Source organism: Pan paniscus, chromosome 23, assembly GCF_029289425.2.
Source record: "Pan paniscus chromosome 23, NHGRI_mPanPan1-v2.0_pri, whole genome shotgun sequence".
NCBI classification, from domain to species: Eukaryota; Metazoa; Chordata; class Mammalia; order Primates; family Hominidae; genus Pan; species Pan paniscus.
This window is the reverse complement of record NC_085927.1, coordinates 46,496,666-46,518,531: the sequence shown is the minus strand read 5'-3', so window position 1 is coordinate 46,518,531 and position 21,866 is coordinate 46,496,666. Positions and strand designations below refer to the sequence as shown.

General features: G+C 46.6%; 1 protein-coding gene across 2 annotated transcripts in view; it reads left to right on the top strand.

Annotated features, from left to right (window-relative positions):
- The window catches only part of CACNG2 (calcium voltage-gated channel auxiliary subunit gamma 2), a 141,956-nt gene that overhangs the window by 38,706 nt on the left and 81,384 nt on the right, over positions 1-21,866 (top strand). The window lies entirely within an intron of this gene.

Here is a 21,866-nt window from a genome sequence, read left to right as displayed (position 1 = left end):
TCTCTAGTGGAATGAGCGTAAGCTTTAGAGAAACAAGGACCTTGCTCATCCTGTTCACTGCTGGAGCCCCAGTGGCTAGAACAGTGTGTCTCGTCAAGTAGGTGATCAATAAGCATTTTTGAATGAATGAATGGGCAGATAGATGAATGGAAGAATGTCAAAATATGCCTCTCCATTTCTCATTCTGTGCGTGTGTGTATGGGTGTGTGTGTGTCTGACCCTCTTGGCTCTTAAATCCTTACTATAAACGTTTCAATTCTGTTCCTCTCCCCTATATGTACTCACTAAGTCAGTGGAATTAGGCTTGCATAATATAGGTTTTGCCAGCCACCCTCATGTAATGTCCAGCCATAGGGGAGGAAGGGTGGGAAGACGCATTTAGCCAGGTGGTCCAGAGGGGAGCAGCAAGGTATAAAAACAAAGGTGCTCATTATTGGTTGTGCTCCTTAATGAACTCAGGTATGTTCCCTCCTAGCCATGATTTGTGCTCGTCCCTGCAACCGACAGCCTGGTTCCTTCCGAGCCTCTTCAGGGCATCGGTGCCCTTGGTTAGAAACAGGCCCATGTGATCGAGGCCTGTGTCCTGAATTTCCCTGTCTTCCAGCCCCCCCACAGATGGGAGCTGGGTTAGGGCTGCCTTGTTCTTGCCCAGGACACAGCGGGTCCCCATGACGCGGTCCTGCTAGACTCTGAACAGTACCAGGCAGTCATCTGAGGCGCCCAGGGATGCTGAGGACTCTGCGAGCGCTGCAAACTCTTTGGATGTCTGCTTCCCACAGCTTGTGGGAGAGGCCCCCTCGCGACGCATTAATAAAGATTAAAGGTCCCTCTAGTTCCTGTGATCTTCACCATGTCAAAGGGAAAGAGTCGTTTTTCTATCCTTCTCTCTCTGTCATTTATTAATATTGCAGGGTTTTGCTCTAAAAAGAAAAAAACTCAGGATGCCTGGAGAAGATGGGTATGCTGAGCGCTTGAACTTTAATATTGCTTTGTCATTTTATTGCTTGCTTATGTGTGCAGCAGTCATCAGAAATCCAATTTCCCTGAGTATAGAGGGTAGGGGTGGCCCTTTCCTCGAAGTACCCCTTGGCGAAAACCAAAGACCTTTTGACTCGGAGGTCCCCAAGAAGTCTTGGTTCACAAAAAGCAGAACTCCCTAAGTGATCATGCTCAAAGGGGAAAAACAGCTACTGGTCAAATCCGTGTTTTCTGAGCATGTCCTCCATGCCAGGCACCGGACCAGGCACCCACCCGTAGACGGACTGGGGCAAGCGTCTCCTCTCAAAGGGCTTGGGCTCCTAATGAGAACTTATCTTAAACCGTGGAGGAGGATGGGATCCTGAGATACTTCACTGAGTTCTGTCTCTCTCTCTCTCTCTTTTTTTTTTTAACTCTTATTATTCTAGAAACATATCGTGAGTGTTCAAGTTTCATTCAACAACTATTATTTGAATCCCTGTGTGGTGCAGGGCCCCAGTGATACAGAGATAACTACGCCAAGGTCCAGTAAAAGAGATGAGTAAAAAGAAGTGCATAACCAGGTGTCCCATGGAGAGCTAAAAAGGACTCATCTGAGTTCAAATCCCGGCTCCTCAACCGTGACACAGAAAAAAATAACATCTACGTTGATGAGTTGTAGGGCAAACTGAACGAAAGAGTGTTTGTAAGGGGCATGCACGGTGCCCAGGAGACAGAAAATGTGGAGTCAGTTTACTCCGCGATTACTATGTAGGTGATCACACTCAAGTATAGGTGAGCCCAGGCTAAAGGAGAACCTACCGATAGTGCTTAGGAGGGAAGTCTTCCTGGAGGAGGAGGCACCTGAGTTGAGCCTTAAAGAACACACACAGCTGAGTCAGGCACAGAGAAGGAGACAGACCTTACAGGCAGAGGGAATGCAAAGGCAGAGGCCTGAGTTAGCCTGGCGAGTTTGGGGACAGGTGTGTAATTCATGTCATGATTTCAATGTGTGGGTGGGTGGCAGATAAGAGAAGAGAAGGAAGCAGGGGTCAGGTCAGAAAATGGGATGAAGGAGTGAATGAACCGGCAGATCACTGATCGCTCTGCACCTCAGTTTTCCCATCTGTCAAGTGAGGATGTGATCGCTGTAACCGCTTCACAAGATGGCTTAGAATAGCAATGAGTTAGCCAGGTACAGTGGCTCACACCTGTAATCCCAGCACTTTGGGAGGACGAGGCAGGAGGATCATCTGAGGTCGGGAGTTCGAGACCAGCCTGGCCAACATGGCAAAACCCCATCTCTACTAAAAATACAAAAAAATTGGCCAGGTTTGGTGGTGTGTGCCTATAATCCCAGCTACTAGGGAGGCTGAGGCAGGAGAATTGCTTGACCTGGGAGGTGGAGCTTGCAGTGAGCTGAGATCACGCCACTGCACTCCAGCCTGGGCGACAGAGGGAGACTCCGTCTGAAAAAAAAAAAAAAAGAATAGCAATGAGTCCATAGGAAGCAGAACCTGTTATCAACACACCAGCCACAAAGCTGCCTTCAAGAGAATATTGCTAGCCCCATTTTCCAGGTGAAGAAACTGAGGCTCAGAAAAGTGTTAAGAGGCTTGGCCAAGGTTCCATGGGACTGAGGATGGAGACATTGTTCAAATCCAGGCAGCCTGCTTCCCAGGCCCATGAGGCCACCTTGCCTCCAATCCTGGAGCTTTCGTCCTGTGACAGGTTCTGGACAAGGTCCCCCCACAGCTAGGGGACTGTCAGTCTCGGTTTCCCTTTCATTTGTTGACATGCAATGGAGCCAATTACAAAAACTACTCTGCCTTCCACCTCAGATGCTGTGGCCCTTCACCAAGGAGGCCTCCGACAAAACAGATTTGGGATGACAGGATCGCTTAATATGCTCGATGCTCTTAGGAACAGAGCAGGGTTCTGTTTTCAGTGGCACACCCTAGGCCCCACACGGTTCAAGTCCACACTGAACCTCCTGACATCCCATTCCCATAAGCATGAGAGAAGTTGGATGATTTGTCCCATGTCACTCAGCCCAGAAATGGCCATGATGGGAGGGCAAGTCCACACTTCTCCCACTTCACCGTGTAATCTCCGACTAAGGAGGAAATAAATATGATTCCATCTAACATGTGATCTCAGGAGGCTGCATGTAAATGTTGCTTGCTCCCCAGGTGCTTGGAGGAGCTACAGAGAGTCACACCCCATCGGGTACTGCCTCCGACGTACATGGCAGCCTCAGCTCCCCATTCCACTTCCGGACTCCTCTAGAGACTGATAGGAGACTGAATCCAAGCCTGCTCTCAAACGGTGTGCCTGGGAGGGTCCGAGCACGGAGCTGATTGATTTCACGGTAATAGGGCTCAGCACCAAGGAACCTGCCTGCACTCAGAAAGCATGTGCCGGCACTGACACAGGTCATTGGCATCACAGCCAGAAGTCACTGAATGCCCACAGTACACCAAGCCCTGTGCTGGGTGCTGCCACTGTATCTCATTTAATCCTGTAACAATCGTCTCCATTTTTCACATGAGGAAACTGAGGCACAGAGGAGAGTAAGTCAGTTATCCCAAGTCACATAGCTAGTAAAGAAGCCATGATTTAAAAAACTTTAGCAGAGTAGGTTGTGAGTGAGGACTGGGATGAGGGAAGGCTCTGGGCTGTTATGGGGCAACCTTGCTTCCACGTTTATCTAACAACCCACACCTTCCAGCCCTGGGTGCTTTCAACTGGGGCACTTTGTGGGTGAGAACTGGGTGAAACAGCCAAGCGCACACGCTGCCCCGCCCCGCCCGCCTCACCTGGGCAAGGTGGGGGGCCAGGCTGGTGGAAGGAAGGCCACCACACTGAAAGTAGCAGCGTCTTTTTGTTGAGGGGAGCTCAGCGCCGTGTGCTCAATTCCTCTTGAATCACATTGGCAAGAATTCCAGGAGCAGCGTGGAGTTGCCTTGTGATTTTCCAAGACAGAGAGTGAGAATGGGCTGGAATAAAACCAGCAATCGAAAGCAGCATCGGAAGGAAAACAATGCTGAAATGTGACATATGCCTGTGCGCGCCTGGCACGGGAGGGCTGAAGCCGGGTGAGCAGCCCGCAGAAGCCACGGTCACGGGCCCGGCTCCACCAGCAACTGCCCCCCGGCAAGGGTAGGGGAATTTCCTGTTGGATTTGGAAGGGAATTTGGCAAATATTTGCTGAGCAGCCCCTACATGGTGCCAAGTCCTGTCATGAGCACTGGGGACGGGAGATGACTCAGGCATCCCTGCCCTGCAAGAGCTCACAGCCTAGTGAGGGACAATGACACATAAACACAGAACCACATACAAGAAGGTGGGACAGGTCTGTGCCAGGGAATGAGAGCTGACCTGGGAGGCCCCGGCTTGTGCGGGTACCAGGAGCAGAGTCGTGGGGGGATTGTCCCCATCTGCTCCCCAGAGGAGGCTGGGCAGTCAGTGCAAGCTGGAAGCCACCAGCCACTGGGCTACTGTCCTCCCTGCAGCTCTGGTGGCAGGGAGCCAAGGCGAATGAGTCAGGCTCTTCTAGGGGACTGCTTACTCAGGCAGCCAGAGGCAAGAGGAGCTGTGAGGGCCTCCTCTCGGGGGTGGTAGGCTGGGGGAGGGGCCGCGCAGATATTCAAGGTGTTCCATCTGGCTGCTAAATTCCAGCAGTTGGCACAGGCTGGCATTTGAACACAGGTCTTTCTGATCTCCCAAGCAAAGCCTATCTCAGTACATCAGCATTTCACCTGTGTGCCTGTGTCCCCGCACCATCCCACCCCTGCCATCCCCTCCCTCCCCCGGCCCCGGAATCACCCCAGGTCCTGCTTCTTTGGCCCCACTCCTTCCTGGGGCCAGGTAATCTGCTGCCCCTCAGCCCGGGTCACAGGAGAGAACCTGGGTTTTGAAGCCAGGAAGACTCCACGGCATACCCTTCCTGGATTCATGAACTTGGGCAAGGTAATTTACCTCTCTGAGCCTCAGTTTCCTCACATGAAATAAGTAACGTGAAACAGCACAGTGTTCACTGTGGAGCAGCCTTTGACCTGGTTAACACCCTCCTTCCTCTCCTTTCCCGTCCCTGAGAAGTAGCACCAGGGTCGCCATGGGGGACAGCCCTCTCCCCACTCCCTGACTCCACGTGGCCCTGTTCCAGTCTCTTTTCTGACTTGGTAGGGTCGGAGCTTGTGCTGTGAGAAGACAAGTTGCTGCCCAGGCCCTCACCCACAAGAGGACAGAGCCCCCACCCTCCCGCTTTCCCTTAACAATGCCATAGAAATCTCTCAGCAGGCCTGTGCCTACACCTAGCGGGAAGCAGTTGGTATTTTCAGCCCACACCGTCTTAGACTTCTAAGGGCAGTCAGTTTCCTACCCACTGTGTAATGTGGTATTTCCTCCTCTGACTCCAATGCTTCTCTTGCCAAGCCACATGCTGGAGTGAAAGGGCATACATACACTTCGGAGAGCCACCGTCTGGCGCTCCCTCGGCTCCTATAACCTGCACACCCCTTCCTTCCCTCCCAGCGTCATTGCTGTCCCCACCCCAATACCAGGCTCCATCTTATCTTCAGTCTCTGCAGGGAGCCAGTCCTGACCACCCAACCTAAGGAGTCCCTTCCCCCCACACTCTTGCCCTGTCCCCACACCCTGCCTATTCCCCCTGGAGCACTATTGCCCTCTGTGATTACATTATGGTTTGTTACTTTGTTCACTGTCATCATGCCCACAGATTGAAAGCTCCCTGAGGGCAGGAACATTCCTGCTTTGGTCCCTGCAGTGTACCCAGCACCTGGGCAAGGGCTGGATACAGATGTGTTGAATAAAGGAAGGAATTTAAAAAGAGATGGATGAGGAAGACAGGCTTAAATCCCACCCCAACACTTAGAAGCCCTGAGATAGTAAATTATCTAGCTTCTGAGCTGTATTATCCTTATCTAGAAAATGGGAGAAGTAATAACCACTGGAGGGTTATTTTTAAGGCTTTCTCATGTGTGAAAAGCCCAGCATGCAGTGCGTGCTTCTCTCTGCTCCTCTTCCCTCTCCCAGGCCCCATGGCCTCCCTGATGCCTGTCACTACCTGCCCTTATTGGCGAGAGGAGGACTTTCCCTTAATCATAAGGTAGAATCTGCCTTGATCTTGGATTCTTGTCTTGATCTAAAGTTCACAGTTCCGGGCAATCTTCCTTCAAATAAAGACTAGGGTATTTTCCCTCTATACCTGCCCCTACTCAAGTTCATGGGCCATTTTTTTTTCACTCCTGTGGCTTTGTGAGGTCTTTGTTCAGATTTGTTTCCCAGATTGGTTTCTTAACGATGCCCACAGACAACGTCAGCAGCCCTGATGCAAACCAGTACCTGCTGTAATACTTGGTAATGATGCACTTATTATGACAACCTTAGAGGAACATACCGGAGAAACCCCCAGAAGTGAAAAGTCTCTAGGCTCATCCCCCAAGACACAAAGCCTGTGCCCACTTCACAGTCTCAGTGAGCCTCTCTACAGCCTCAGACACTCTGGAGAGCTTGGGAGTGAACGGAGATTTTCTTTGCCCCAGCACCATAACCACACTGGGATTTTACTACCTGCCTGGCTCCCGGGGGCTCCAGAGCTCTCTGTGCCTACTCAATATTCTGGAACTACAAGCTTCCACTCCCTGAGCCATAGCAAAGGAAACACACAGACCTCACGACACTTTTGCTCATTACACCACTGTCCATTTGCGGGCCAATCTTATTGTATCCAGGAAAAAAAAAAAGTTCTAGGATTTATAAAAATGAAAACTCTGTAGGTTTTTAAAAATTATAGGCACAGAGTGTAGATCCAGTGTCCAGCCCTATCCAGCATAGGAATCAAAAATTTCTTAAGATGAACTCCTCAATCCAGAGAAGATTTATCCAATAAAAGCAATTCCGGCCCCCGTGTCCTCCAGCCGGGCTCCTGGAGCAATGTGCACACCTCTTCTTCTCCCAGGCAGAGCCCTCCCGAGTCCAGGCCAGGCCCCTCTATCTGACATGGGAGTAGCATGAGCTTTCCAGGGCTGGGACTGTTTTCCTTTGAGGCCGGATTCCATATACCCTTAAGTCTGACCACAGATTATAATCTCCTCTTGTTTCTATCCATTGTGGAACTGAAGACTTGTCTCACTCCTTGGATGCCTGAGTTCTCTTTGTTCAGTTATCCTTCCATGCCCAGAGCCACTGGATCTCTCCGGAAGAAGGCAAAAAGTCAATGTTAATTATCAACCATTAAGATGCAGACATCTCATCCATATACACAATTATCCCAGCACAATCCTAGCAAACATCAGAGACTGAGGCAGGTGCCACATGGAAGCAACCCAACCACTACCTGAAAGAACTGTCTGCATTCATTCCACAAATCACTGTCGAGCACTTCTGTGTGCCAGATGCTCTTCCGGGCACTGGGATCCAATCATGGACAGAGCAAACAAAAGTCCTGGCCCTCATGAAGGGCCCTCATTCTACTGGAGATAGGCAGACAACCAATCGATAAATAAAGCAAAATATAGGTCAGCTGGAGCTGAGTGCTGCAGAGAAGAATTAAACAGGAAGGGGGCCAGAGAGCGTTGGCCAGGAATGCCGCCATTTTAAATGGGGAAGCCTAGGACGCCTCACTGGGAAAAACCCAAAGGAAGTGAAGGAAAGAGCCATGCTCATGTCTGGGGCAAAGTCTCAAGGCGAAAGTAACAGGAACGTGCTGGGTGCATTTGACGAGGTGCAAGGAGGCCAAAGCCCCTGGAGCAGGTGAGGTCAGGGGCGCAGCAGGGGCCAGAGCAGCTTTTGCTCTGAGCGTCGTGGGAGCTGTTGGAGGACTTTGAGCGGAGGAAAGTCATTTTCTGGCTGGTGGGTAGAGAACACAATGTAGGGGCTGGGGTGAAAGCAGGGAGACCAGTTAGGAGCCCATTACAGCCATCCAGGTGTAAGATGTGGCTTGAATTAGGGGTAGTGAAGGCGGTGATGAGAAGTGGTTGGATTCGGGCTGTGTGTTGAAGGTGAAGCCAACAAGATTTGCTTATTGATTGGATATGGTTCATTAGAAAAAGACAGGAGTCAAAAATGAGCCTGCGTTTGTAGGCCAGCTTAGAATCCTCTACTAACTTACCAATTTACAGTCTTTCCCTTCCCCAAATCATTCATTAGAACCATAACTGCAAGGGCCCAATACCACTTCCTGGAAACATTCATTTCCTAACTTAAATCAGTTTCTAGAAATCATAAGGTGAGTCTATTTATTAGATTGTTCCATCCTATACTATCTGAATGTCTTCAGTAGCCCTTGGTTATGAACCTAAAGATATTTGAAAATCTTAAGTGGGCCAGGTGCGGTGACTCATGCCTGTAATTCCAGCACTCTGGGAGGCCAAGAAGGGCAGATCACCTGAGGTCAGGAGTTCAAGACCAGCCTGGTCAACATGGTGAAACCCTGTCTCTACTAAAAATACAAAAATTAACTGGGCGTGGTGGCACACACCTGTAATCCCAGCTACTCAGGAGGCTGAGGCAGGAGAATTGCTTGAACCCGGGTGGTGGAGGTTGTGGTGAGCCGAGATCACACCACTGCACTCCAGCCTGGGCAACAAGAGCGAAACTCTGTCTCAAAAAAAAAAAAAAGAAAAGAAAGAAAGAAGAAACGAAGGAAGGAAGGAAGGAAAGAAAGGAAGGAAGGAAGGAAAGAAGGAAGGAAGAAAGGAAGAGAAAGAAAGAAAAGAAAGAAATAAAGTCTTAAGTGAACTGCACCCATTGATAGCCTCATTTATTCATTCAGCAAACATTTACTAAATACCTAATGTGTGCCAGCCACCACAGTCTTAGCTATGGGCTGAATCTATAAAGGGCAATAAAACACAGTTGGTCCCTATTCTGCATAACCTTGAGGCCATGGAAGGGACACAAACATGTAAACTAACAAATTGGCATACAGAGTGGTAAGTACTAAAATAGAACTATGAAGAAACTAGGGTGGGCACATCAACAAGCTAGCTAATTGCTAGAGGAGTAAAGGCTTCACACAAGGAGGTGACGCTTGATCGAGGCTTTAATTGTTTAACCAAGACCTCAGGTAGAAAAGTTGATATTCTCCAGTAGGCTACATTTGTCTAACCCTAACAAATTACAGACCTCCAAGTGGCTCAGTTCTGCAAAGAGTCACATATGAAGAAGTCAAAGAATAATTATAAAGGAATTCCAATCCAAACTCTACTTATAAGAGCACTGAAAAGGACACAATTTCTAGCCCACAGAGACATTTCTCACTTCTAGAGCCTCCTCCACCAAACGCCAAAATTCCCCAGCCTGGCCCCAGCATTCTGTTTTCCCCCCTCCCAAATCACAGCTCCGCTTAGTCAAGATGGACTTGGGTTTCCTCCATCATCTTTTCCCTTTTTTTTAATGCCTCTCTGCTCCTATCCACACTTTTCCTGACTCTGCAAAACAAAGATTCGGACACCAGTTTGGCAAAAAACTAAGTTAGGATAGGAACAGCAAGAATACATCCCAAAACATTTGCCTAAAGGAGCTGAGACCTTGTTTTCGATAACTAGAAAAGAAATGCAATAATCTGAAGTTCTAGAAGATCCTCATGAAACTCTTGTAGATGAAGATATCTCTGACTCCATAGCAAGTCTGAATTAAATTGGAACTTTTTTTTATGCGTCTGAAGTTAAAACACCTCTTCTCAATAGCCTGCCAAATCCGGCTTCTGACTTTTGACTCTTAAGAGACACAGCTTTTCCCACAGTCTCTCAAAATATATGTGCCAAAGAGCAGTGTCATAATGAACTTCTTATAAGTATGGGCTTTAAAACTACTAAAAAGGCTGTGCACAGTGGGTCACACCTGTAATTTCAGCACTTTTGGAGGCCAAGGCAGGAGGATCACTTGGGCCCAGGAGTTCAAGACCAGACTGTGCAACATAGGGAAACTCTGTCTCTACCAAAAAAAAAAAACATTAATAAATTAGCCAGGCGTGGTGGCCTACACAAGTGATCCTATGAAGTTGAGGCTTCAGTGAGCTGTGATCAAGCCACCGCACTCCAGCCGGGGTGAGAGTGAGACCTTGTCTTGAAACACACGCACACACAACTACAAGAAGAAAGAGAAACATGGAATAAAGTATACCCGCATTCTTAGTACAAACAGATTGAAGAGGGATTAAAAAAAACATTCCTCAAAGAGAAAGATTGGCTCTCTTGAGAATATGGGGAATATAATTTATTTGAGGCAGGTGTGGATTTTGTCCACAGTGGTTGCATGTAGGAAAGCTGTGTTAATTTTTTTGTTCTGAAATCAATTAACTCTAACTCTGAAAGTACCCCCCAAATGTGCACATACATAAACACACACACACACACACACACACACAGAGACACACACACACACACAAACACACTGTACTTACCGGAGTAGCAAAAAAAAAAAAAAAAATCTAATGTCTGTCATGTTTTCAAGAGGATTCTTCCTCTCTCTCTTATAATGTGGGAATCCTGGAGGTCTTACACCATCAAGAACCTCCAAGAAAGGGTCTGTAGTTCTTCAGGTCATCTCTTGCCCATGCCCTCCTGGTCCTGAAGGTCCCACAGGCTTGGACACAGGGGACTGGCCCAGGCTGGGAACCCAGTGGCAGGGTTCCCAGAGATTCCAGAGCCTTCCATGTCTGCAGACACCTGTGGCCTCTGCAGATTGGCTCCCTTGACCCCTCCCAATCCTTGGAACTCTTCTTACTTCAGATCATCCGGCTCTGTTGTTTCTATAAGCCGAGGCTGGACACCACAGCCTCTGGTGTTCAGAGCAGCCAGGCAGGTGCCTGACGGAGGAAGCATTCCATGTGGCAACTGAGGCACACACAGGCCCCAGCCCGGGCAGCCCCCGGTCAGCTCCAGCCAACTGAGGCACTGCAGAACTAAGGTCGGTAAATCGTCCAATTTTTCAAAGGAAGCCAAATATTCAAAGTTTTATGTGACATCTCCCAATTTTTCAATGTTAGCAACTCATCCATTTTTTGTTTTGTTTTGTTTTTTTGAGACTGAGCTTCACTCTTGTTGCCCAGGCTGGAATGCAATGATGTGATCTCGGTTCACTGCAACCTCCACCTCCCGGGTTCAAGCGATTCTTCTGCCTCAGCCTCCCAAGTAGCTGGGATTACAGGCATGTGCCACCATGCCCGGCTAATATTTTTGTATTTTTAGTAGAGACGAGGCTTCTCCATGTTGGTCATGCTGGTCTCAAACTCCTAACATCAGGTGATCCACCCGCCTCGGCCTCCCAAAATGTTGGGATTACAGGCATGAGCCACTGCACCTGGCTCGAATTTTAAAATAACAACAACAATATGTAGGCCAATTCTGCTTGCCAAACAACACATCTCTGTCTTTGCCTACAGCCCGGGGGGACTCCAGCATGGGGACTGTCTTCTGAAGGCAACTTTGCATCTTAGCCCTACAGTCCTAATGCCATTAACATGGCCCTGAAAGCTCTTCTGCCTCCTTGGGATGGGGTGTGAAAAGTAACTAGAGCAGTGGACACCCAACCTAAATTAATTGCTCACAGGGTATCTTGCCACAGGTTCTCTCAACCAAGCAACATTACTGAGCACCTGTTATGTGCTTGGTGGTGGCTTGCTGGGAAATGGGGATGCAAAAATCTCATAGGTGTGGTCCTTTCTGCCCTTACAGTGTCATGGGCAAAAGAGTCATCCATCAAAACAGCACATTGATAACCATATAGTCCCTACTATGATAACACCCACAGAAAACAGGTATATAGGGGTTTTGCTCTTACAGTGGATCATGGGAGATTTCGTTCAGGGATTCAGAAAGAGCCTGAGGCCTGAGGGTGAGCAAGACCTAAAAGGGGTGAAGGATGTTCTGGAAATAAAGGAAGAAGGGTTTTCATGTGAAAAACAGAAAACATGTTTGCAGGGTGAGAAGAAGGCCCGAGAGACTGTACTGCTGAGAGGGAGGGCTGCAGAGGTAGGCAGGGCCTGGAGACCGAGCTAAAGACCTTGACCATCATCCTAGGCTCCTAGGAAGAAAGCAGTGGGGAATGGCGGGGGAACACATGGGCATGCCTGGAGACCAGCTGGGAAGCAAGTTACAAGGAGGTGCCTACGCAGCCTGGCGGAGAGTGGTGGTAAGAACAAGGAGAGCAGTGGACAGGTTCAACATCTATTTAAGAAACAGGATGGGCACAGTGGCTCACACCTGTAATCTCAGCACTTTAGGAGGCCGAGACAGGCAGATCACTTGAGGTCAGGAGTTTCAGAGCAGCCTGGCCAACACGGTGAAACCCTATCTCTACTAAAAATACAAAAATATTAGCCGGGCATGGTGGCACATGATTGTAATCCCAGCTACTTGGGAGGCTGAGGCAGGAGAATCCCTCGAACCTGGTAGACGGAGGTTGCAGTGAGCCGAGATCATGCCACTGCACTCCAACCTGGGCAACAGAGCGAGACTCTGTCTCAAAAACAAAAGAAACAAAATAGATGAAACTTGAATGCAGAGGTCCAGGAGAGGTTGGTAAGTGTCACGGATGACTCCCAGATTTCTGGGTAGTTAACTTGGAGGACTCATTTGCTCAACAAATATTGACTGGGCATCTAGCATGTGCCAACCTCTATTCTAGGCACAGGGGGTTACAGTAATATACAAAAAAAGACAAATATTCCTGCCCTCTTGGGGCTCACTTTCTAGTGGGGAGAGACACAATAACAAAAAAGTAAAATATATAGCATGTTTCTAGGATCAACTAACATAATTTGCAGGGCCCAGTTCAAAATGAACTCATGGAGCACCTTGTTAGAATAAGAAATTATTGGCCAGGTTCAGTGGCTCACGCCTGTAATCCCAGCACTTTGGGAGGCCAAGGCAGGCAGATCACTGGAGGTCAGGAGTTCAAGACCAGCCAGGCCAACATGGTAAAACCCCGTCTCTACTTAAAATACAAAAATTAGCTGGGCATGGTGGTGGCCATCTGTAATCCCAGCTACTTGGGAGGCTGAGGCAGGAGAATCACTTGAACCTGGGAGGCGGAGGTTGCAGTGAGCCGAGATTGCACCACTACACTCCAGCCTGGGCAACAGAGCCAGACTCTGTCAAAAAAAAAAAAAAGGAGGAAGAAGAAATTATTAAGAATTTCAAGATAGCAACACAAAGCGTTAAACCAACTACAAGGTTCTTTTAGGCACAGGGTTTATGGGACCACACAGTGTTTGCATGCCTAGAATTCAGCCTCACATGCTACGTAGAGACAAGAGCTAAGGAGAAAAAGAAATCAGGAAAGTGGACTAGAATGTTTCTAGGAAGAGAAGTTTGCAATTTTATATAGAGTGAACAGGGAAGACTTTAGTAAGAAAGTAATATTTGAATAAATACCTGAAGGAGATGAATGACAAAATAATATCTAAAGAACAATAAATAGCAGATATCTAGAGAAAGGTGACTCAGGTAGAGGAAACAGCTAACGCAAAGGCCCTGAGGCAGGAGTGTGCCTGTGGTGTTTTACAATGGCAAAGAGGGCCAGGCGCGGTGGCTCATGCCTAAAATCCCAGCATTCTGAGAGGCCCAGGCAGAAGGATCACTTGAAGCCAGGAGTTCAAGATCAGCGTGGCCAAAAAAGTGAGACCCCCATCTCTACAAAAAATAAAAATAAATAGAATGGGCTAGGTGCAGTGGGTCACACCTGCAATCCTAGCACTTTGGGAGGCCAGGGTGGGAGGATTGCTTGTGCCCAGGAGTTTGAGACCAGACTGGGCAACACAGTGAGACCCCCATGTCTATTTTTTTAAAAAAAAATATTAGCTGGGTGTGGTGGCACATGCCTACAGTCCCAGCTATACTTAGGAGGTTGAGGCAGGAGGATTTCTTGAGCCTTGGGAGGTCGAGGCTACGGTGAGCTGGGATCGAAGCACTGCACTCCAGCCTGAGCAACAGAGCAAGACCCCATCTCAAGAAAAGAAAGTAAAATAGAATGGCAAGGAGGCCAGTGTGGTTGGAGCGAGGCCAGCCAAGCAGAAAGGAGTAGATGATGAGACTAATGAGGTATCAGGGTGAAGGGAGGCATGTCACATGGGGCCTTATAGGCCACTGTGAGGACGTTAGCTTTGACTCTGAGTAAGGTGGGAGTCCCTGTAGGGTTTTGAGCAGAGAAGTGACCTAACTTGACCTGTATTTTAGCATCACTCTTCCAGAGGCTGAGTTGAGAATTGAGTGAAGAGAGGTTGGCGGCAGCGGGAGAGAGGGCAAGTGCAGAAGCAGAAAGGCAAAGGAGAAGGCCAGTGCCATTGTCCAGGCAGGAATTGGTGGTGGTGTGGACTGGGATAGCCACAGGAGAAGTGAGAAGTGGACAGTGGTTCTTGAGACACAGTCTGTATTAGTCTGTTCTCACACTGCTGATAAAGACATAACCAAGACTGAGTAATTTATCAAGGAAAGAGGTTTAATGGACTCACAGTTCCACATGGCTGGGGAGACCTTACAATCACGGTGGAAGACAAAGGAAGAGCAAAGGGATGTCTTACATGGCAGCAGGCAAGACAGCGTGTGCAGGGGAACTCCCCTTTCTAAAACCATCATATCTCGTGAAACTTACTCACTGTCACAAGAACAGCATGGGAAAAACCCACCCTGTGATTCAGTTACCTCCCACTGGGTCCTTCCCAAGACACATGGGAATGATGGGAGCTACAATTCAAGATGAGATTCGGATGGGGACACAGCCAAACCATATCACAGTTTGAAAGTAGAGCTGTTGGCCGGGCGTGGTGGCTCATGCCTCTAATCCCAGCACTGGCTGAGGCGGGCAAATCACAGGGTCAGGAGTTTGAGACTAGCCCGGCTAACATGGTGAAACCCTGTATCTACTAAAAATACAAAAAAATTAGCTGGGCATAGTGGCGGGTGCCTGTAATCCCAGCTACTCGGGAGGCTGAAGCAGAAGAATAACTGGAATCTGGGAGGTGGAGGTTGCAGTAAGCCAAGATCACACCACTGTACTCCAGTCCGGGTGACAGAGTGAGACTCTGTCTCAAAAAAAGAAAAAAGAAAGTAGAGCTGTCAGGATTTGCTGGAAACAGGATGTGAATTAGCGAGAAGAGTCGAGGGTGACTCTGAGCTTTCCAGTCTGTGCCTCTGGAAGGATGGAGCTGCCGTGGCAGAAGATTGAGGCCGGGGGAGATTGGGAGCTCAGCGGAGGGCATGTCACCATTAAGACATCTGAAGTGATGATGTCGAGTTGGGAAGACCCAAAGTGAGGGCAGAATCTAGATGAGAAAGGCAAAAGCCAACTTGCTGGGGCTTTGCAGGTCATGGAAGGGAGTTCAAATATTTTTCTTGGAGACATGGGAAATCATAGAAGAGTTTTAGGTACAATCTAATTTACTTTCAGAAGACTGCACTGACCATTGAGGGAAGGATGGATGGGAGGGTTGAAAGTGAGAGGCCTTTGCACGGCGGGTTAGAGATAGGGGTTAAGATGAGGATGATGGAGTTGGAGAAAAGGGACAGTGTTAAGACAAGACTCGCTGATGAATGGGATATGATCGGTATTGGAGAGAGAAGAAAAAAAGCAAAGAAGATTCCCAGGTTCCCATTTTGAGCAAAGAGGGTTATGGCAGGGCCGTTTACTGAGATGGCAAAGGGAAAATCAAAACTTCAATCAGATAAAGAAATATTTGTTGGATAAAGCTAGTTGAGCTGGAAGTGATGAACGGATGTCACTCAGGGGCCCTGGAGAGAGAAGGGTGAAGTAGGAGGTCAGAAGGTAGATAGTTCAAGGCAGAGAGAACCTCACATGTTCCCAGTGTAGACTTATCTGGGCATTCTGAGTGAGGTTGTGCTGGAATAGGAGAACTGACGGCCAGAGGGCAAGACAAGCTAGAAATGCCGGCAGGAACCTAGCAAGAGAGGGTCGTTTATTTCATGTTACCCAGAGCAATGGGTGTCTAGGACCTACCACGTTGAATTCTGGGTGATTTCACTGATAAAGAATTGGCAGTATACGATATTACTTTTTCTGTTGCTTAATTTGCAGAGCATATGCTCTTTTTAAATTTTTTATTTGCATTTCATTACGGGCTTCTTGGACACTTGCCATGACTTGATGGAATCATTTTATAAAGAGCTGAATTTACACTGGGTAAAAGATTGCATCATTTCTCAGGTTGATGAGAAGGACTTGCTGGTAGTCGAGCTGGGCAATGTTGTTAACTGGCTGGTGTGCACCTTCCCAAGAACCAAAAAATACATGTTTGAGCATAAACATTTCTCCTCTGGCTTTTGCTTTATTAGACAAAGATCTGACATTTATCCAAGAATCATTTATTCATTCAACAATAGTTTTAAATCCTTACTTCACGTCTGAGGAGACTAAGCACTGAGGAAAGAGTAGAGAGAAAGCAATCCATTTCCTGCTTTCATGGAGCTTAGACATATACACACGTATGCACATGTGTGCACACACACACACACACACACAACTACAAACTGTGCTACGCACTGTGAAGGAAAAACACAGGGAGCTAGGAGAGTGTGTGACTCAAGGCTTAACTAGCCTGGAGAGAGAGGGATGACCTGGTAACTAGGTAAAGGGGGAGCAAGGAAAGAGCATTCCAGCCAGAGGCAACAGGGTGTGCAAAGTCCTGAGGTGGGACAGCAAATTGAGATAATGAAGGACCAGGAAGAAAGGCAGGGTAGCTAGAGAAGATTCTCAGAATTGATGTAATCAGATTTGCATTTTTTTTTTTGATATGGAGTTTTTGCTCTGTTGCCCAGGCTGGAGTGCAATGGCATGATCTTGGCTCACTGAAACCTCCACCTCCTGGGTTCAAGTGATTCTCCTGCCTCAGCCTCCCGAGTAGCTGGGATTATAGGAGCCTGCCACCATACCCATCTAATTTTCGTATTTTTAGTAGAGATGGGGTTTCACCATGTTGGCCAAGCTGGTCTCAAACTCTTGACCTCAGGTGATCCACCTGCCTTGGCCTCCCAAAGTGCTGGGATTACAGGTGTGAGCCACCGCACCTGGCCCAGATTTGCATTTTAAATAACCCTTCTGGCTACAATGCCAATAAAAATTGGAGGAGCAAGAGTGACTGAGGGCAGACCTGTGAGGAGGTCACTGCAGGTGTCCAGATGAGAGATGACAATGGCCTGGACCAGGATGGGGAGGAGAGAGAGAGAGAAGCGGAAGGCTTTTTTTGCAAAGTAAATGAGTAGGACAGATGCAGCTATGTAAGGGACAGCATCCATAAGAACCTAAAATCAAGATATGCCAGAATCATTGGCCTTATTGATCATTTGCAATATGGCTAATCCACTAGAAACAAAAGCCCTCCAGAGCTGTGAGCTGGCAGTGACTGTATGATTTGAATAAAGAATGTCAATGCCTGCCCCTGTGATCAGACTGCCATCCCACAGGCTATGAGAAAATACAAAGTAAGGGCCCTCATGAAGTGAGCAGGACCTAGCTCATTCATTTATTCTTTCCTTCATTTATTATTATGTGAGAAATCTCAAAACATAAAAAATACTATGGGAGCCCAGAGGAGAGAAGCTCAATGTCTGCAGCTGGGAGGGTGGGGTTGTGGGGAGCCCAGGGGGAAGAAAAGGGTTGGGGGAAAGCTGATGAGTATCCCAAGCTGAAGAAAAGAGCATACAACTAGAAAATCTAGGAGGTGTGGTGTGACTGGAGCTCAAAGCGTCTGTTGAGGAATAAGAAAATGGCTGTTATTCCAGATACGGGTTTTACATTTTATTCATATAAAGGAGGCAATTATCTGCTCAATTTTACAGACTAAAATAGGCTTCTTGGATTTGATGGGATTTTAAAAAACAAATGTAACTGATTGCAAATCAATTTTTGTGCAGCTATAGATAAAACTTGGCTGAGGAGCTGCTGATAGGAGCAACGATAGCGTTCTTATCTAATTCGGATTTCATCACCACTTGAACAGCTCGCAGACAAGGTCTTGTGTTCTGCCTCTGTGTACTGCTAAATTTTAATTCCAGTGAACTTTTTTTTCAGTATGCCAGGCGTAATGTCACTGTCTCAAACTTGAGTTAGGAAAGAGAAACATTAAAGGACAGGGGGTAAGTTTCCTCGGCTAATGCTCAACAATACCCATAAAATAGTTATTTCTCCATAAAATGGGAAAAAAGAAATACATATATAACCATGGAAAGATATTTCCCAGATATAGGCTTGCTCTTAACTATTTCACAGAAATCTTTACAAAATCAAGTCAAGCCAATATTTTCTATAGCTTTTGGGGTGGGTGAGCTCAGCACATAATTTTAATTGTTCCAGATGATGTCTATCCCCAACTTCCTTTGTGTCTGTTTCAAGCTTTGATTTCAACCTAATGTTGCTCAATCTTTAGCATAAATTAATGCGAAGGATGTTCTATCCAAAAAAGTCTGACTCTATGCAGGTAATTTTATATTAAAATATGCATTTGACTTTTAAAGTTTGGATACACATGGTTGCTTCTTATAATGTTTCTTTTCACATTTGTTTATGGAAATGGGAGTTGAATGAAGGGGAGGGTGCAAAAGTGAAAGAAGAAACCCTTTATGTGCATTTCCCATTATGAGATTCCTGTAGCTCTAGAGATATAATGTTTCACAAAGTGATTTAGTATCCATAAATGCCAATTTGCAAAGCATTATCCATTGCCCTCAAGGAAGAAAATATATTCTCCCTTTCCCTGCCCAATAAGTAAACTTTGAAAACAATTACAAGCACATGTAATAACAATACAGAAACTAGCATTTCTTTTTTTTTTTTTTTTTTTTTTCTGAGACAGAGTCTTGCTCTGTCGCCCAGGCTGGAGTGCAGTGGCGCGATCTCAGCTCACTGCAAGCTCCGCCTCTGGGGTTAATGCCATTCTCCTGCCTCAGCCTCCCAAGTAGGTGGGACTACAGGCACACGCCACAACGCCCGGCTAATTTTTTGTATTTTTAGTAGAGATGGGGTTTCACTGTGTTAGTCAGGATGGTCTCGATCTCCTGATCTCGTGATCCGCCCGTCTCAGCCTCCCAAAGTGCTGGAAGAAACTTGCATTTCTACAGCAACTTTCCCTGGAGAATTTCTCGGTTGCTTTGCAAACAGTAATTAATTAGACCCCCTAACATTCCTGTGAGGGAGCCAAGAGGTGTGGGTATGCTTTGAACAACCCCCAACACTGACTCGCTGTCACCTCTGGGGTTGATGAACAGATGTTGTTTAAAAACTGCATAGCACACAGAATTCAACATCTTAGAACGTTAATGAAGGACTTAGAATTCTGAGATGCAACAGAGAATTGGATGTGGTGCAGGCTTTGGTCTTGTTATGTGAATTTGATAGAAGGATGAAAGTAACATACTGTTTTCTATGTCATCTGTCATCACAGCATCCAATGGGACTGCACTTATCCTATGGCATGAAGTAACTCTGCCAGGTTCATCATCCTAGAGATGACCCCGTTACCAAGAAATTTTGCCTTAAGGAATATAACCAACTTTAAAAAAAGAAAAACAAAAACAAACAAACAAAAAAACCAGTTATATAGGGCTTATTCACCAGGCGCTGTTTTAAGCACTTAGTAACTCATTTGATCCTCACAGCAACTTGTTTTGGGGTCAGTATTATTTTTTATTATTATTATTTCCATTTTACAGGTGAGAAAACTGAGGCATAGAAAGTTTAAGAAATTTGCCAAAGTCATTCAGCCATGCTACCTCTCAGTATTAGCATTACCTGTTAATAAACTTGAACGCTTACAAATTGCCACATTTTCTCAGCTTGATCATGCAGTTTGTCTTCGCAATCTGCTAGAACACTCATGTGATTTACCAGGAGTGGTGAGTCAGTGGCAAGAAGCCAATCTGAAAACAAAAATAAGCCCCACTTGCTTCAGCACCTTGGAGAGCATCTTCCAACTACTGGCCCAGACAATAGAGCAGCTCTCGAAGACCTAATGAGGTTCTGCTATAAAGGGGTGAGGCTGAGAACAGGAAGATGTCAAGCTAATGGGGATTGTTGCTCCTCCTTTCTCTTACAAAGATCATGCTTTTATGATGACAGAATTAGGTGTAGGATTTTCAGGCCAGTTTTAGCCCAGTTCAGCTGGAGCCTGGGACCTCACAGCTCTGGTTTTCCCATTCTTGGGCTATTGGGATGTCTTGGGCCTAAAAGCAGATGAACTTTATACTTAATATTTAGTCCTCTTGCATATGGGTGTGTCTTTCTTTTTTTTTCCCCAAATCCCTTCCAGGAGACTATCTTCCAGGGCAATTAAGCTTTCACCGAGGGACCATTGATGTACTTTTTCAGTTTGCCCATAACAGAGGCAGTGAAGTGCATGGTTAGAACAGAGCTCCGAGTTTAGACTGCCTGAGAATTTCTCTCAACTCTGCCATTTTCCAGATGTAACCTTGGGCAAGGTGCTTAGCTTTATTAAGCCCCAGTTTTTTCATCTGTAAAATGGAGCTAATAATGGTAACTGAGTCATGAGATTGTCCTAAGGCTTAAATAAGGTAATATGGTTAGAAAACACATTTTATCATGAGAAGAAATAGGGACTGTGGTGATGCCCCTTCTTGAACAATAAGATTCATGTAACTGACATACGTTCCCTCTCTGCTTTGGCTGTCAGGGAGCTTCGGTTGCACAGAGTAGCATTAGCAACACTGTGAGATGCTAAGACCTGCCCATTGGTGTTTCTTTACTTCTCCTCCAGTCCTGACCTTCCCTTCTGATTAGCATATTCTTTGATCCTTTGTTTTGTGATTGTATTATCTGTGTCATTTCAGGTCACTGCACATGATGGATAGATAGATAGATAGATAGATAGATAGATAGATAGATAGATAGACAGACAGACAGACAGATAGATGTAGATCATTAGAATGTAAGTCCCAAATGAGCAAAGAGTTTTGTCTATTTTGTTCATTTCTATATCCCAAAGGACTAGGATAGGGCACAGCATATAGTTGGGGCTTAGGAAATATTTATTGGAGAGACAGAGACAGAGAAAGAGAGAGAGAAGGAAGGAAGAAAAGGAAGGGAGGAAGGAAGGAAGGAAGGAAGGAGAGAGAGAGAAAGAAAGAAGAGAAAGACAAAAAGGGAAGGAAGGAAGGAAGGAGAAAGGAGAGAGAAGGAAGGAAAGAAGGAAGGAAGGAAAACGGAAAGAAGGAGAGAGAGAGAAAGAGAAAAAGAGAAGGAAGGAAAGAGAAGAGAAACAGAGAAAGAAGGAATGAAGGAAAAAGAAGAGAAAGAGAGAAAGAAGGAAGGAAGGGAGAAGGGAGGGAGGGAGGGAAGAAGGGAGGGAGGGAGAGAGGAAGGAAGGAAAGACGTCTCTTGCCAATTTCTTTCTACCATCTGACCACACAACTGTTTCATGGCTTGCTTTGAAAAGATCACTAGACACCCCTTCTCACTTGTCACATCTGCCCATAAGTGATGCTCAAAAGAATCTCTTTACTTAAATTTGCTATGGTCACTAACTCAGTAGCTTTGCATCGGTGCTGGGTTAGCTGTCTGCTACCACTATCCTAATTATCCATGATTACACAAGTCTTTGCCAGGCAAACGAGCTGCAGGAGAAGTTTCAGTGATGATGCTTCTCACAGTGTAGTCTGTCTTTCCCCTGTTGTCTAAGGACAGATGAGGATGCAGGGCAGGAGACTGGTTAGGAAAATTCCTCATGATCAAAATAACCAATCTCGAAATCTCAGTGGTGCAGATCCTTCTCTAAAAGCTAACAGGGCTTTACTGATGCAATAGAAACAACAGTAGTAAAATTAGTTGCAGCAGAAACATGCCCTTCTGACTCAGAGACCCAGTGTGTGGGTGGAGCTGTACCATGTATCTAATGAGGAAATTCCCCTGGGAAGGGC